Below are 14,451 nucleotides of genomic sequence, written 5' to 3' on the forward strand. Positions count from 1 at the left end.
GTAGTGGTGGTAGATTTTCAGGAAATAGCAAGTTCTTTTTCTACTGAGATAGAAATCATTTGGCAAGCCAGGGTGAAATACTTCTAGTTTCCAATAGAAAGAGAAAAAAAAATTTTTTTTAGAAGATGCTAATGAACCACAAAAGAAAAAGAAGGAAGTATTTTTTAAATGAGACCTCACTTTTGAAAACAGCTCAGTTTGCAACCAATTTTTGACGAAATGTCAGAGTTAGTCCTTTGGGAGCTATGTCAGAGCTAAACCAGGCCTTCAGATGACTGCAATAAAGAAGTGAGCAATTCAGGTGACTTTAATTAAAGGGTCCAGGATCATCAGAACTGACCTTTCAGACACAGCCTTTCATCTCCAAAAAGGATGAAGCTGGTAAGAGCCAGTGATATGGAGCAAAGGGAGGGGCCTTAGAGCCTGGGAGCTAGACTGCACTGTGGGGTAACTGTGTTGGGGGGACTTGGGGGGCTGCTGCTCCTTGGGAAGGCATTTTGTTTCTTACAATTATACATCTGAAGGAAGGGGGATGTCCCACAGGCGAGGGGAAAAGAATGAAACCCACAGATGAATCCCAAGGTCCACTTGCCCTTTTAACTGGATGTCTTAGAACCCCTTGGCCCCCAAGGTGGTCACCTTCATCTCACTCTCCAGGACTCAGATGCTAATATGAAAAGAGATGGTCAACAGGAAGGGCTGGAAAAGGGATGAGAAAAAGGGAAGCCAAGAGCCAGGGTAATCTCCCTGCAAAGTACCAGCCCTTGCTTGCAGCCATAAGCAAGGCCGCTTAGCTTCACTCTGAAATGAAGACAATACAGATGTCAACGCTGCTTACAAAGCTGCCCAAGAAAGCAGCCTGGAGACTATCCGTGGAAGAAGTCGTCAGCCCAGCTCCTCTAGAGAGAAGACAGGCCCTCATCAGTTGGGACTGAGAGGGAGGCAGAAAAGGAGAAGTAGGGTGGACGGGAGGTTGGGGGTCAGCAGATGTGGGCTTTAATAATATATATTTAGGCTGGACAAACAACAAGGTCCTACTGTAGAGCACAGGGAACTAAATTCAATATCCTGAGACAAACCATTATGGAAAAGAGTATGAAAAAACGTATACATATATAACTGAATCACTTTGTTGTACAGCAGAAATTAACACAACATTGTAAATCAACTATACTTCAACAACAAAAACAATTGATTAAAAAAAAGAAAGAAAAGGAGAAGTGGGAATCAGTGTCTGGAAGAGACTGGGGATTGTGCAACCTTACTATTCGTATGTATCCAAATAGAGGGAGGGGCTACCAGCCTTTCCTCCTTCCCTTCTGGGAAGGATTAAGACATTTGGGGGCCCCAAGCACTGAGAAGATCACTGTCCTCCATATCCCTCTGTCCCTCTGTCTGTTTGTCTATAAAATTGTGATTGCCAGGCTGTTTGTTCCCCAGGACACTGGGTTTCCTCCTTGCACTGCACATGGTGGAACTGCCAATCCTTACATCCTTGAAGTCGGGTATGCCGTGAGATGTGCTTTGGCCCACGGCGTACGAGCGTAGGAGAGAGGCCTTCAGGCGGAAGATGAACACAAGCCCATGCTGCCTGCCCCGTACCACTGCAGCCAGGCTGTTCCAGCAGGTGGCAGGCCCACCAGGCCGCTTCCCTGAGTGAAGACAAAGTGGTCCAGAGCCACCCCACCCACCGCCCCCGGCCCTGCAGGCTGACCCGCAGCGACTAGTCGTACAAATAAATAATATGCCTTTGCTATTTTCAGCCACTGAGATTTTGACATTGGTTTTTTTACTGAAGATACAAAAATGTAAAATAATAGTAAGTCCAAAAGATTTCTTTCCTTAATGACTGCTTGGGTAATTTGGCATTTCCATGAAATAACCGAATTCTTTCAAAAATGCCTCCCTCTTTTTATGTTTATGCTGTTACAGGGGTGCATTAAGCATGTGCCTCATCTGTCTATCAGGAAATCTAATCCTTCTCATCACAGAAACTCTGCCCTGTGGTAAAGCACAGCAGACTAACCGGACTATTTTAAATACTGTGCTGAGACTCCCCCACTGTCATTTACCAGCCACACGTCCTTGGAAAATTTGCTCAAACTCCCTAAATCTCAGCTTTCTTGGCTATAAAATTAGCATCGTCATTTCTATCTTTCCAATTTGCTGTGCCATGAGGACAAGTATACAAATGGTAGGGACTGGCCCCAGTTCCTCTCCGTCAGCAGAAACGTTACCTGACTCTCCTAAGGAAGCGTTGCCACAAAAGGAGGGTGACAACACCGACTCCCCACCTAGGGTCAGCGTTAAAGACGCCAGTCAAGCCAGAGCTCTTAGCGGGTGTGAGCACTAAGTACGCAGCCGTGGATGTAATCTCTGTGAGCATCATTATAGTAATGAATTGCATAGGACCTACTGTGTACGCAATAAATCTCAGCTGCTTCCCTTGCCCTTGGAGAAAGGGCTCTTCCTGTCTCGGAGTGGGGTTATCTGGAATAGCATTATCAATAGTTAGTCAGCAGGGTGGCCGACAATCTACTCAGAAAAGGACTCAAAAAGTCTCTGCTTTAGACCCATTTATAGCGAGACATGTCTGCATCCTTAAGATGCCCGGTTTTTTCCATTCTGCAAACACATGGCTTCCATTAGTTGACTGATACTGACACATCCAAAGCTTCCAAAGTACTCTGGGCCTCTGATGAGTGAAAGGTTTGCATGCCCAACAAGGAAAAGGCAGGCTCTGCAGAATGCTGCCAGGAGCAGGGCAGCAGAGGTGCCAAGTGTAGGGAGGACACCAGATCTGGCTCTGTTTTTAATGGCCATCCTGTCCACACCTGAAAATAAACTAGCCACACCTGGTGAGGTTCCCAATACTCTGCAGCTCCAACGCTGATGTCACTGTGCATGTACAGCCTTCATTAATCAGAGTGAGTGTGCTGTGTGCACGTGCTAAACAGAGACGGGGGAATAGTGAATATCCTGCACTGTGTGCGCCATACCGTCCCCGCTGAGCGTTCTAATCCAAAGCAAACCCAAGCTCCAGTGTCGCGCTCCTTTTATTTTGTGTTCTAAGGACTTCGTTGTTTGGCCGGCTTCTTAGAAACTGGCCTGAATTCTAATTAGTTTGCAGTTAGAGGTTGCATAATGGTAACTCAGTCCTCACCTAAACTTTATCATCTGTTTCCCATCTTCAAAGCTGCACGGTCCACTTTTGTCCTGCGCAACAGTGATGCCAGGGACCTCATTTTGTGTTTTGTGTCTCATAGCAACGGTGCTATTAGAAAGGGGGGTAGAGGCGGAGGCATCACAGACCTGAGGAGTTGGGACAGTTCTTTGCTCTAAATTTCATCCCCAAGGGGATGACTCCAAGGAAATAAGGCTTTGTGTCCTTGATTACAGAGGGGACCTACTTAGGGTAGTCCTGTTACCGCTCGAAATGTCTGCAGTTTCAGAGTGTGCAGCACAAGTGAGCAAATAAAAGTGATGAAAGAATAACGAGGGCACATGTATCTAATATTTGGAAGCTGACGTGTTTTCAACATGTACAAAATCATACGATTCTGTCAACAGCCCTGCAAGTTAGGTGAGCAGTTACTATTAGCCCATTTTACAAGTGAGGAGAGGACTGAAGGAGGACAGCCCACCTTGATTTGCATCTCAGCTCCACCCAGCTAACTCTTAAACCCCAGGCTAGTTTCTCCATCTCTCTGTGTCAGTGTGTCTTCACCTGTGAAATGGGGGGGAAACAACAGTTGCTACTTCTTGAGTTGCTACTAGGTTTAATGAGTTAATATACGTAAAAGGGCTTAAAGATCATTTGTTACCTAGTAAGGGTTGACTATATGGTGGCTGTTGTGATTATGAGGAAAGGTATAAAGTTGAAAATCTGGGGACCCAAGAGGATTAGGGCTGAAAATGTCCATGGGAACAAGACTTGAGCTGAGATGAAATCCCCATCATGATGGCACAGAGGAAACAAAGACAACAAAACGCCCTTATTCGTAGAGCTGTTCAATACCTAACTCCTCTATACCCCACGTTCCATCCTGGAATGTCCTCAGAAAGAGATGACACAAGTTCCTCATGGTCCCCAGTAAGACTCTGACCAAATCTGACAGCTGGTTATGGGAAACTGTATTTCCCTCTTGTTTTACAAAAGCACATCCAAAATGTATGGGAGGGGAAAAGAAAAAATAAAGATAAAAGTTTGATCCCTTCCAATCCATTGGCTAAAATAAATATTTTGTGTGCCACATACCATGCCATATATGTTGCACACATCTTCTTATTTGTTTCTCATAAATAGGGTAACCAACTGTACTGGTTCATGCAGAACTGAGGAGTTACCTAAAACCTGGGGTTTTTAGAACTAAAACTGAGAAAAGCCTATGCAAGGCAGGACCGCTGATCACCAAATACAACGCAAGTACTCTATCCATCCCATTCTGCAGGTGAAAGAATGGAAGCTTGAGGAGTCCCAAGGTCACACAGCTAGCCAGTCTAGTTGGGATTTTTAAACCATTATAAGATACTAGTTAGAAAAAGCCTCTTCCTGTAGGGCAAAGTTGTAGCACATCAGCAAAGGAGCAAAACAAGCTGTTGCTCCCTTTATTAGAAAAGGGTTAATATTCTCCAAGACTGTGTTTCTCTATTGTTGATGTTGTTCTTTTTCTTTCTATTGTTGTTAGACTTTCAAGTGATTTGGGACACTATCTGAAATGTTAATTAACAGACTTTTGTTTCTTAACCAGTGCCATTCTATCTTTGCGGAAAAAGAACAGTGACATTAGCGTTACCAACTCCAATAGAATCAAGACTTGATTCCCTAAGAGAAAAAAATATACGATAGAATCCATCTATTTCCCCTTCTATTTCTCCCTTCAAGGGAGATCTTAGCCAGCAGTGACTTTCTGTGAATTATAATTTCAGAGGCCACCTGTAACTCTCAAAAGGCATTATCTTAGCTCCTACACACCTTCCAAGTGTATTTCAAGGTTACATTTCACTGACTATAAAACAAGCTCACAGAGTGGGATCCATGGGTTGTGTGAACCAAAACAGTCAACATCTCAAGTTAGGAGGCCCAGGAAGAAAGGTTCCACATGGAAAAGGATTTTCCAATTTCCCAAATAACTGTCCATGAATGCATTTACTTAAGCAAGAGCTAAAGTACATTTCAAAAGAAACCAGTGATCATAGCTGTAAGATGAACACTGCATACATTTAAAGGCTACTTGGGGACACTCTAAAATCCCAAGGCAAAATTGACTTTCTTGATTTGATGGAGGAAGAGGGCCAACTGGGAGATTAGGCTGATTCTGTGTTTCATGAGTCATTTTGTCTGTGGACATGCCTCACAAATTAAAACACACATAAAAACTCCCTAGGTGTGAGGTGATTAAAGTTTCAAATCTGGTCATTTGAAAAATCACAAAAGTGTTGGATAAAAGCCATGCTGTTTTGAGGACTTTATTTTTCTTTTTAAAGTCCTGGGAGTTGCTGAGCTTATAAAAAAAAATCCTTGGTTCCAATAAAAAGTGAGGGCTTTTGGAGAGAGTCATTCTCTTTGATATCAGATGTATTTTAGTCTATAATTTTCCACTCTGGCTTATGTGACTGTCTAGGCTTGAGTCCATCAACTCATTTAATCTCTGATTTCATAAAAAAGCATGTTTTCTGTTTATCTTTGTCCAAACTGAGTGCAATCTGTGCTTTCTAGTCCTTCTAACAATCCCAACTTTCCAAATTTCGTATCAGAATGCCTGTGTGGCATGGTAAATCTATGCTTGTCTTGACAGGTTGGAAACTGCATGCTCATAGTGAGAAAATTAAGTTGCTACTCCCAAAGACACCCACTTACCAAACTGTAATTTAAAAGCAGATCATCATTTTAATTTACTGCAAGTAAGTGAAGGGGGAGGGAAGAGAAGTTAATACAAGTAAGTGCTGAGCTACAAGTCCCAAAATTAATGGGGAAAGCTTTCCCCCAAACGTTTCATTTTCATATACAAGCTAGTTACTGAATTGGAGAAAGGTTAGCATTCAACACAAGCTCATTCGAAACCAACCAAATCCAGAAACTTGAACTGAATTCACTTACTGTTACATCCCTCTATTTCTTGAAGCTGAGATGACTGATCGTATTTCAGGGAGAGTTCGTAGCCATCTGGTCACAGAAGCTGAACATTTTAATATCACATACCACCTAACCTCACATACAGATGAGAACACTGAGGACTGTCTTTTGTTACTACTAATGATCCTCATTTTGTTACAATTTGGTCATGAGTTTATAAAGACCTATTTCACTTTATTATACCCATCATCACACCAAAGAGATTTCCAACATCTAATCAATAAACAAAAGATAATAATAATTTTATGGTCACAAGCATTTGCTTCCCAAAAACACTTGCAAAATTCTGTCCGTTTCTCAATATATATTTAGGAGCTGTCTTTTTTTTTTTTTTTTTTTTTTTAATTTATTTTTCCTTCTGCATGTATTTATTAAACTTCACAGTGCTAGCAAAGAATGAATATAGGAGCTGTCTTATCTCAAAACCTTAACACTCAGAAAACCAAGGCCTGAAAGAAGTATTAATTCTCTACCACCTAACCATACACACACACACACACACACACACACACACACACACAGTGCAACAGCTTTTGCAAAAGAGTACGCTAATAAAGAAAAGAGAGTAAGTACAGTCTACCACATATCATGAAACAGACTCACTTAAGTTCACTGTTCATGGGGGAATAAAATTTTAAAAAAATAACCCAAATGGTTCAGATTAAAGGCAATATTTCTCGTTATTCATTTGTTTTTATTTCCAGTTCCTCATCAGTTATGTAACTTTGGTCTTTTAAAAAAAGAATTTATTTGTAAATGAGAGTAATGAGTTGGCAACTGAATTTAGGTCTGGCCATTTTACCTGAGCAATGAAAAAAACAAATGCCATAGAGGCCTGCAAAACTGTTCAACTCCCCCTTGGCAATCCTCTGGTGGCCCCCTGAGATTGTCTAATTACAGAGTAATGCTGGAAGTACTCTTCATTTGTAGATTAATTAGTTGATGCCTAAGCAGCTCTTTGAACATAAAAGGCAACATGTAAATCTAAGTATAATTATTTGTCTTCAAACTAATGATCATTTAATTAGTGTTTTCTGCTGGTTTAATGGTCCATAAAGAAAAAGGCAATTTGGGGAAGGGGCTTCTGCCACTGTTATAAGAAAGGTTTAGGATTGCAGATCTAACTGGAATGAAAAGTTATTTATTTAATGTTCAAATAAAGCTTTTACAATTAGATATAAACTGGAAATTGACTCTCTCCTTTCCTGGTGACTAAGAGCCTTATATAAGGGAACCAAAAAACAATCATAGCTTTCGTCATCATATGCATATTTCCAAAGTTAGGAATCATAGTTTGAATCGGGCTAATCTGATGTTTCGTGGCAAATCCAAAGACCTACCCGAGGTGAAGTTTACAGAGCAGAAAAGAGGTTAATTCTGGGGGGGTGTTTGTACATGTTATGAAGGTGCTTCTGTCCTCTTAGTAAAATAGGATACTAGTTTCCTAAATAGGATATCACGGCCCAGTTGGGAGTCATCAGATAAAGCTAAGTGTTTTGCAAAGTACCAGCATCAGACCTTCTGACATGGCTTTCTAATTAATTCTCTCTATATTTCCCCTACTAGATTACACACCCAAAGCCAGGTATTTGGGTGTATAATCTTTCTATATCTATTTCTAGTCTTATCCAGCCATTAGTCAGTATTCATTAACTGAGTCGATCAATGAACAAATAAAGACTAGAAATATACCTATACAACTCAGATGAGCAAATATGCTTCTGGGTATAAGAATTATTCCTATGAACTTAAAAAAATATTATGTCAAAGAAAATGTAACCAGTTCTGTCACATGTTCTCAATTCAGAAGGCCCTGTTCTGATGCTGGGTCATTAACCCAAACATCACCACAAGGAGACTGCCCAGACAACATTCTCAAGTAACTTGGCACCAAAGCAGCTGTATTGGTTTACCTAATCAATATCTGCATCAGGGGAATTCCCTGGTGGTCCAGTGGTTAAGAATCCATGCTTCCACTGCAGGGGGGCATGGGTTCGATCCCTAGTTAGGGAACAAAGATCCCACGTGCCAGGCCGCAAGGTACGGCCCAAAAAAAAAAAATCTGCATCAAGTGACTTCTTTAAGCCACAATTTTCTCAGTTATGAAATAGGGCAGTTGTCACAGTTAAATGGAATGATAGTAAACCTAACAGAAAGAAACTATTCAATAAATGGCCGCTGTATTCACATCAGTTGTTTTTTTTAATAGGAACTTCGATTCAAGAAAGAAAAAATTTAAAAACTTGCTGAAAATAAAGGTAGCCTTACCTTCCATGGACAAGGATTTCCTTTGCCAACTGATAATTCAAGTAGTACAAAAGCAATACTGGAAATCATAATACCGATATTTCAGGATAGTAAGAAGCACACCCTACACCTACGATTTAGGGAATGCTGTAAAATTAAACGTTCAAAAACAGTTCTTAAAAAAAAGCAAAAGCAGTTATAAAGATATAAGTCATATTAGTTTTTTATCAAAAGGAGAAAAATTAAAAGAATACAAAGAATTTAACAGTGACGTAAACCATAATATAGCTGGGAATATGATAATAATGCTATTTGAAATTTACTCAAAAAAAAAAAAAAGAGACATTTAAATAATAACTGAAAGACGAGTTATCTTAAGGTACCCAGAAGTCTATCTACCCTGTTTTTCAGAAGGATGTTTTTCATCTTCCTTTTGGAACTCCTGCAAGAATTTCTAAATCCACTTCCTCAAAAACCTCCACATCTATATCAGGCAACACAGAAGTGTCAGGCATTCCTTACCCAATAGGCTGGTAGTAGAGCAACATTTGACCAGGTTACAAAAAATGTGTCTCAAGAAACTGTATTGGAAAAGTCCTTGCAAAGGATGGGCACCCAGAATCTATACTGGCTTTGAGCCCACAGGTTAGGCACTGAGTTCGCAAAGCACATCCCCCCGTACTTCCGTGACAAGGGTCTTGCCTGGCTTAGCCTCCAGCTTCTCCTATTTCTTGACCTGCTCTTTTATCACCAACTTCTACAGTGTGTAGAAGATCTTGGTCTCTGCACCTGAAATCATGTAAGATAATAGTAGAAAATATATTTCAATCTGAGTCAAACATCAGTTTTTAGAAGACCTGAATCTGTTTAAACAAGGCAGGAGGAAAACAGATATTGCTAATATAAATAACTTGAAACTCAGACCAAGGGAAAAAGCCTCCACTTAATAAATAATATACTCAATAAACCTGAGAAGTGTTGTCTAACATTTTTCCTTGGCTCCTTTTCTGAATATGAATGCTTTCTGTATGTGCTCAAGTCTATAAGGATTTTTTTTAAAAATCCAAAAACAGAACAAAATTTTTTATCACGGATGATTTCATTTCATTCATTTCATTCAGTTTCTTCCTCTTTTTAGAAACATGAAAACAATGCACAACAAACCTAAACAAGAGATGCTAGATTCTGTGACATCTACTACTTTGCAGATTAATTGGTAAAAGGAGATAAAACACGTGAGTGCTGTTTGCAGAAGTTACAGGCATTATGAAATGCAAGAGAGTCTCCTTGTAACACAGGAAGCCCAGCAAAACAGGGTGAAAACACTCAAACAATTACAGTACAAATGTATTTCATGAACACTCCTGATTCCAGAAAGCTTCCCTCACTGTCCTCCTCCCCCTTTTACTAGCGTCTCTGAATCCATTTTGCTTGGGGGAGAAAGTAGATTTTAGAAGAGTGGGAAAAATGCCAAACATCCATGGCAACTTAGAATTTTTCCACTTTCTTTACATGTTCAATTGAGACCTTCATAAAATTATAAATGAAAGGACACATTATGAGCACTTTCTTTGAAGGGAAAAAAAAAAGGGTCTTGCCTGGAAGTAAAATTTTGGAGTCTATATCCTTCTTCTCTGGAGAACACTTGGGAGATCTCTCTGCCAGCAGCAGGGCGCCTAAGAGAGCTTGTCTTTGCCTTCAGAATTCAAAAAGGTAGAACCACCCATTGTTCCCCTGATTCCCTGATTGTGGGTGAGACCTTGAGCACCAGGAGGGGATTGGAAAATCCTGGGCTCCGTGCTGGTGTCTCAGGGGGTGGAGGTCAGCATGTATTGGCACCTACCCTCCACCCCCCTTTCCCCCTCCCTCCTTCCCTCCCCCCCACCAGGGATTCACTCCTGTTTACTTTGGGGAGACTGCAACTTCTGTTTCTTAACGTTTAAAAGAAGTTTAAAAGCTTATAAAAAGGCTCTTAAGATTTCTTGGACACCGAATGCCTCTTACAGAACAATATTTTGATGAGTTAAGTGTAAATGAATCAGAAACCTACATATTAAATTTCCCTGACATACACATCAGTTTAAAAAAATTAATGGAAAAAGTGCCCGGGGCTCAAAGTGTTTGGGGTTTTCTCAAACCCAAAATGCTTGAAAGTGAAGAACGGAACTGCATTTGAATCAGCCAGGTTTGCTGATTCCACCCCGCCCCCCGCACCCCCCCCCCCCACACACACACCGCAACTCGCAGAACCCTAGCTTAATGGGGGGAGTAGCATCTCCGGACGGTGACCGAATGCCTGGAGACATGTCATAGTCCTGGTCCTTACGCCTGGGTCGCAGCAGAAGCCAGAGGCTGGGCTGACACTGGAGAGATGTCCAGCCGCTGTTCTCTGAGGGCTGACCCTAAAAGGTGCCCTTTTTTTTTTTTCAAGACGAAGGAAACTAAATAAACAATCAGGGAAGACCATAAATCACTGACAAAGATATTTAGACTTGAAACAGCCCTCGAAAACAGAATGTGCCACAATGTGTCCCTAAAAAGATGAACTCGGTTCTGGGTCCTACAATTGTGGATCCCATGACGTATGATAAGAAATGGCACAGGGTGAAAACTTGAGAACCAGTCTAGTTTGGGTGTTTTGTTTTCTTTTAATGCTTATTGGGGGTCCAAGAAAACACCCACGGAAACACCAACAACCCCGAATCCTGAAACCAGACTGGATCTCTAAAATCCTCCTCCTCCTCCGATTTTTTTTAAATTAGGTTTTCGTCACTTTTGTTCTTGTTTTGTGAATGGATGACCACGCTAGGCGAGCAGCTGATTAGAAAGACTGAGCCAGGTGAACGAGATTTCGACGCTGTCCTTCTGTGATCTGATCACTTGCGGGTGCGGGGCCCAGAGCGGCGGCTAACCTCCTGGTGAAACGTGCCATCGGCCCAATGCTCCTCAAGCATGGTCGTGCTGCCGAGGAGTCAGGGGGCCTGCCTTGGGCATCTTCCTCCCCAGCAGTAACCTCAGGGGCCAGCAAGGAGGGATCATGGCTTTGAGCTCACGCCTGACAAACCCCCAAGTTACCTCTCGTTCAGCTAAAGCACGTGAAAGCTGTCTGTGAACCTCAATGAGCTACCGCCCCACAAGCTGTTTTTACTGTTATTTTCAAAATTCACACCCTCCACCTCGGTTAGGTTTTTCGGCCCCCAGGGTTTCACTGGAGGCCTGTGATGGGCTCTAGCTCAGGAGGAGAGGAGATGCGAGGGAGAGCTTGCTTAGGATGGAGCTGGGCCTTGCTCCTCCATTCTCAAAGAAGCGCTCTCTCAAAAGCTCGGCAGGGCCTTGAGACATGGGGAGGTGATATTTAGAGAAACATACCTCTTATTTTTCTTAATTATTTTACTACTGCTACTGTATTTTATTTTTATTCTATTTTTTGGCCGTGCCTTGCGGCATGTGGGATCTTAGTTCCCCGACCAGGGATCGAACCGGCGCCCCCTGCCTTGGAAGCACGGAGTCCTAACCACTGGACCGCCAGGGAAGTTCCAAACATACCTTTTCAAGACGGGGTTTAGCCTTATTCCCCTCTAAGCATGTGCTGAATACACGTTTGTTGAATGAGTAAGTGAGTGAACGGGCAAAGCATAGGTCTTTCACAGGAAACTTGCACAAACAATGAACGGATAAAAGAGGGTCAAAGGCAGGCATAATGCAGATTCCCTCCACCTCAACAGCTGTCCCCTCACCAGACTCCTCCTCCACACAAAACAGAAGGAGCAAAGAGGAAAAGCTGTCACCACAAAGCCCATTAACAATTCCCGGGAAATAAAAACAGAGTCTGGGTAATAAAACAAAGTCTAACCTTTTTTTCTTTTCTTCTCTTTTGCACTTAGTCTAGTTTCACTGGCTCATAGGGTGCGGCGGGCAGAGGCCTCAAACCCAGCACCTTCAGACCAGAGTTTCTAGCGCAAAGCGGCTGCACAACTTCCCAAATCAAGATGGAGGCAGCGACAGCAGGCCGTGTGCAGAGACGCTACTGCCCGGACGAGATCTGGAGCTGAGAGCAGGCCCGCGAGAACTCCGGTCAGGCTCGCGAGAACTCCGGTCAGGCCCGCGAGAACTCCGGTCCTCCCCGCGAGAGCTCCTTCCGCTTCTCGCGAGAATTCCTCCTCCTTCCCCAGGTCAAGAGCCCTATAAAGTAGCTCCCCCCAGGGCCTGTCTGGAGGGCTGGTGCTCTACAGTGGGAGTTCTCTGCTTTCCGTTCTTTGATCGAAGAATGAAGCTTGGGTTTACTTCTGAACCGAACTCAGTGTCATTCTACTAGCTCGAAGGACACTGGGCAGCAGGACCTTTGTTGGGGCCTGACTCGAAAGGGTAGGTAACAAAACTGTATAGCAATGAAACACCCCGCAAGGAGCAAACTAAAAGTTCCTTTGTCTTTTCTGTACACCTTCCCGGTGGCCACCAGTTCTTAAAAACTCCTAATCCTTATCACAGAAAATGTAAGAAAGAGGGAAAGCAATAATAGTAACAGCTTCATGGGAACCTTGCAGACCCAGAAAAATCCAGAAAAATATGGAGGTGCTAGAAGGTCTGATAAAAAGCTTGATTTCCTCTCAGTGAGGCCTGGGGACTGGAAAAAATATTAGCAATAGAGACTAGGACAGACATCAGAAATGACCAAATCCAAAACATTCTCTCACTCTCCTTTCCCAGGCAAACCTCAAGAACGTGCAGGTATAGGCAGGTGTTCCTCACCCAAAGTGATCCCTTTTCATCCTAAGTAACTGAGAGCAAATCACTCCCCCCTGGCTGGGTTTCTCTAGTTCCACCTGAAAATTCAGGCTCAAGATGCTTGCCTGCTTTAGGTTTGCTCTGGTAGGTGAAGAGGCTAGAGACAAAAGTCACTGGTGTGACCAGGTGCCCCTATATGCAAATTTGGAGGCCCCTACTTTATCCACAAAAAAAATCTCTGATGATGGCTCCTGGAATTTTCTCCCAGGCCTTTACATTCTGTGTTCAGGGAGTGAAACTGCCTTTAATGCTAGTTAAGACCCACCTCTCCCCTAGGGGGATTCCTTGCAGATGGAAAGCTAGCAGAATAAAACAAAATGACCTTTCAAGACCTAGAAGATAAGCCTGTGAAGAGTGGCAGCCCGTCCCCATTGCTCAGCCCTCCCCTGTACCAATTGTAGCCTGGGAGGCACATTGTATTCTGATTTGCATGTTTGCTCAGAAGAAGAGCCACAGAAATGAGGTCTAGAAACATAGCTGGTGTTTGACTGAAGTCTCTGGGGTTTGAACCTGCCTTCCCCACCCAACCCCACCCCCCCAGTCCAGGACCTGATGTGAGGTTGCACAGACTTGATCCCTTTTTCCTTTGATATGGAACCTGTACCTACGCTGCGCTCTCAGCGCTAAAGGAAACAGCCCTTTTGGGATCGGATTTGCCTCCTGCCCTGGCTGCTGTTACTCTGCAAAGCACCGCTGCCACAATATTGCTGAAATTCAGGGTCGGTGTCGTGGCGGGGAATGGCAGGGGTCCTTTCTTCTTTGGGTTTGATACATGCTTCCTTCCGCTGCTCCTTGCAATCAACCGCTAGGAGAAGGAGGGAAGCAGGCAGGAGGGAGAGCGGGAGACTTCCGGAAATCTCTTTCCTCCCTTGCCTTTGCAGGTTGCCCGATAATGACCCTGGAGACTTCCACCTGCCCCCAGCGAAGGAATTGGTTACTCTCCCGGAGCCCTCCCAGGCATCGCCCCCTTGCTCACTTCCTCCTCTTCCTGTCCCCAACCTCCACCCCTGCAGCCCCCTGTGGCTTCACAGCCAAGCTCCCCATCTCAGGAAGCAGCAGATGGAACTTTGTAACAGTGAGCTTTCCACCCTTCACTCTAGGCATCACCCTCACCCCCAAACGCGCAGACTCAAGCAGTTGGTTTCCTGGAATCATTTGTGAATCTAGAAGCGTGAGGGTGGTTTTAAAGAGAGCAGGTAGCTTATTCTTTTTCCTGTTGATGAATAATATCCAGGTGTGCTAGGAGGAAAGGGCTTCTTAATGTATATTTTAAAACTGATTTA

Source organism: Balaenoptera physalus (assembly GCF_965194825.1).
Source record: "Balaenoptera physalus genome assembly, chromosome: 20".
Lineage (NCBI taxonomy): Eukaryota > Metazoa > Chordata > Mammalia > Artiodactyla > Balaenopteridae > Balaenoptera > Balaenoptera physalus.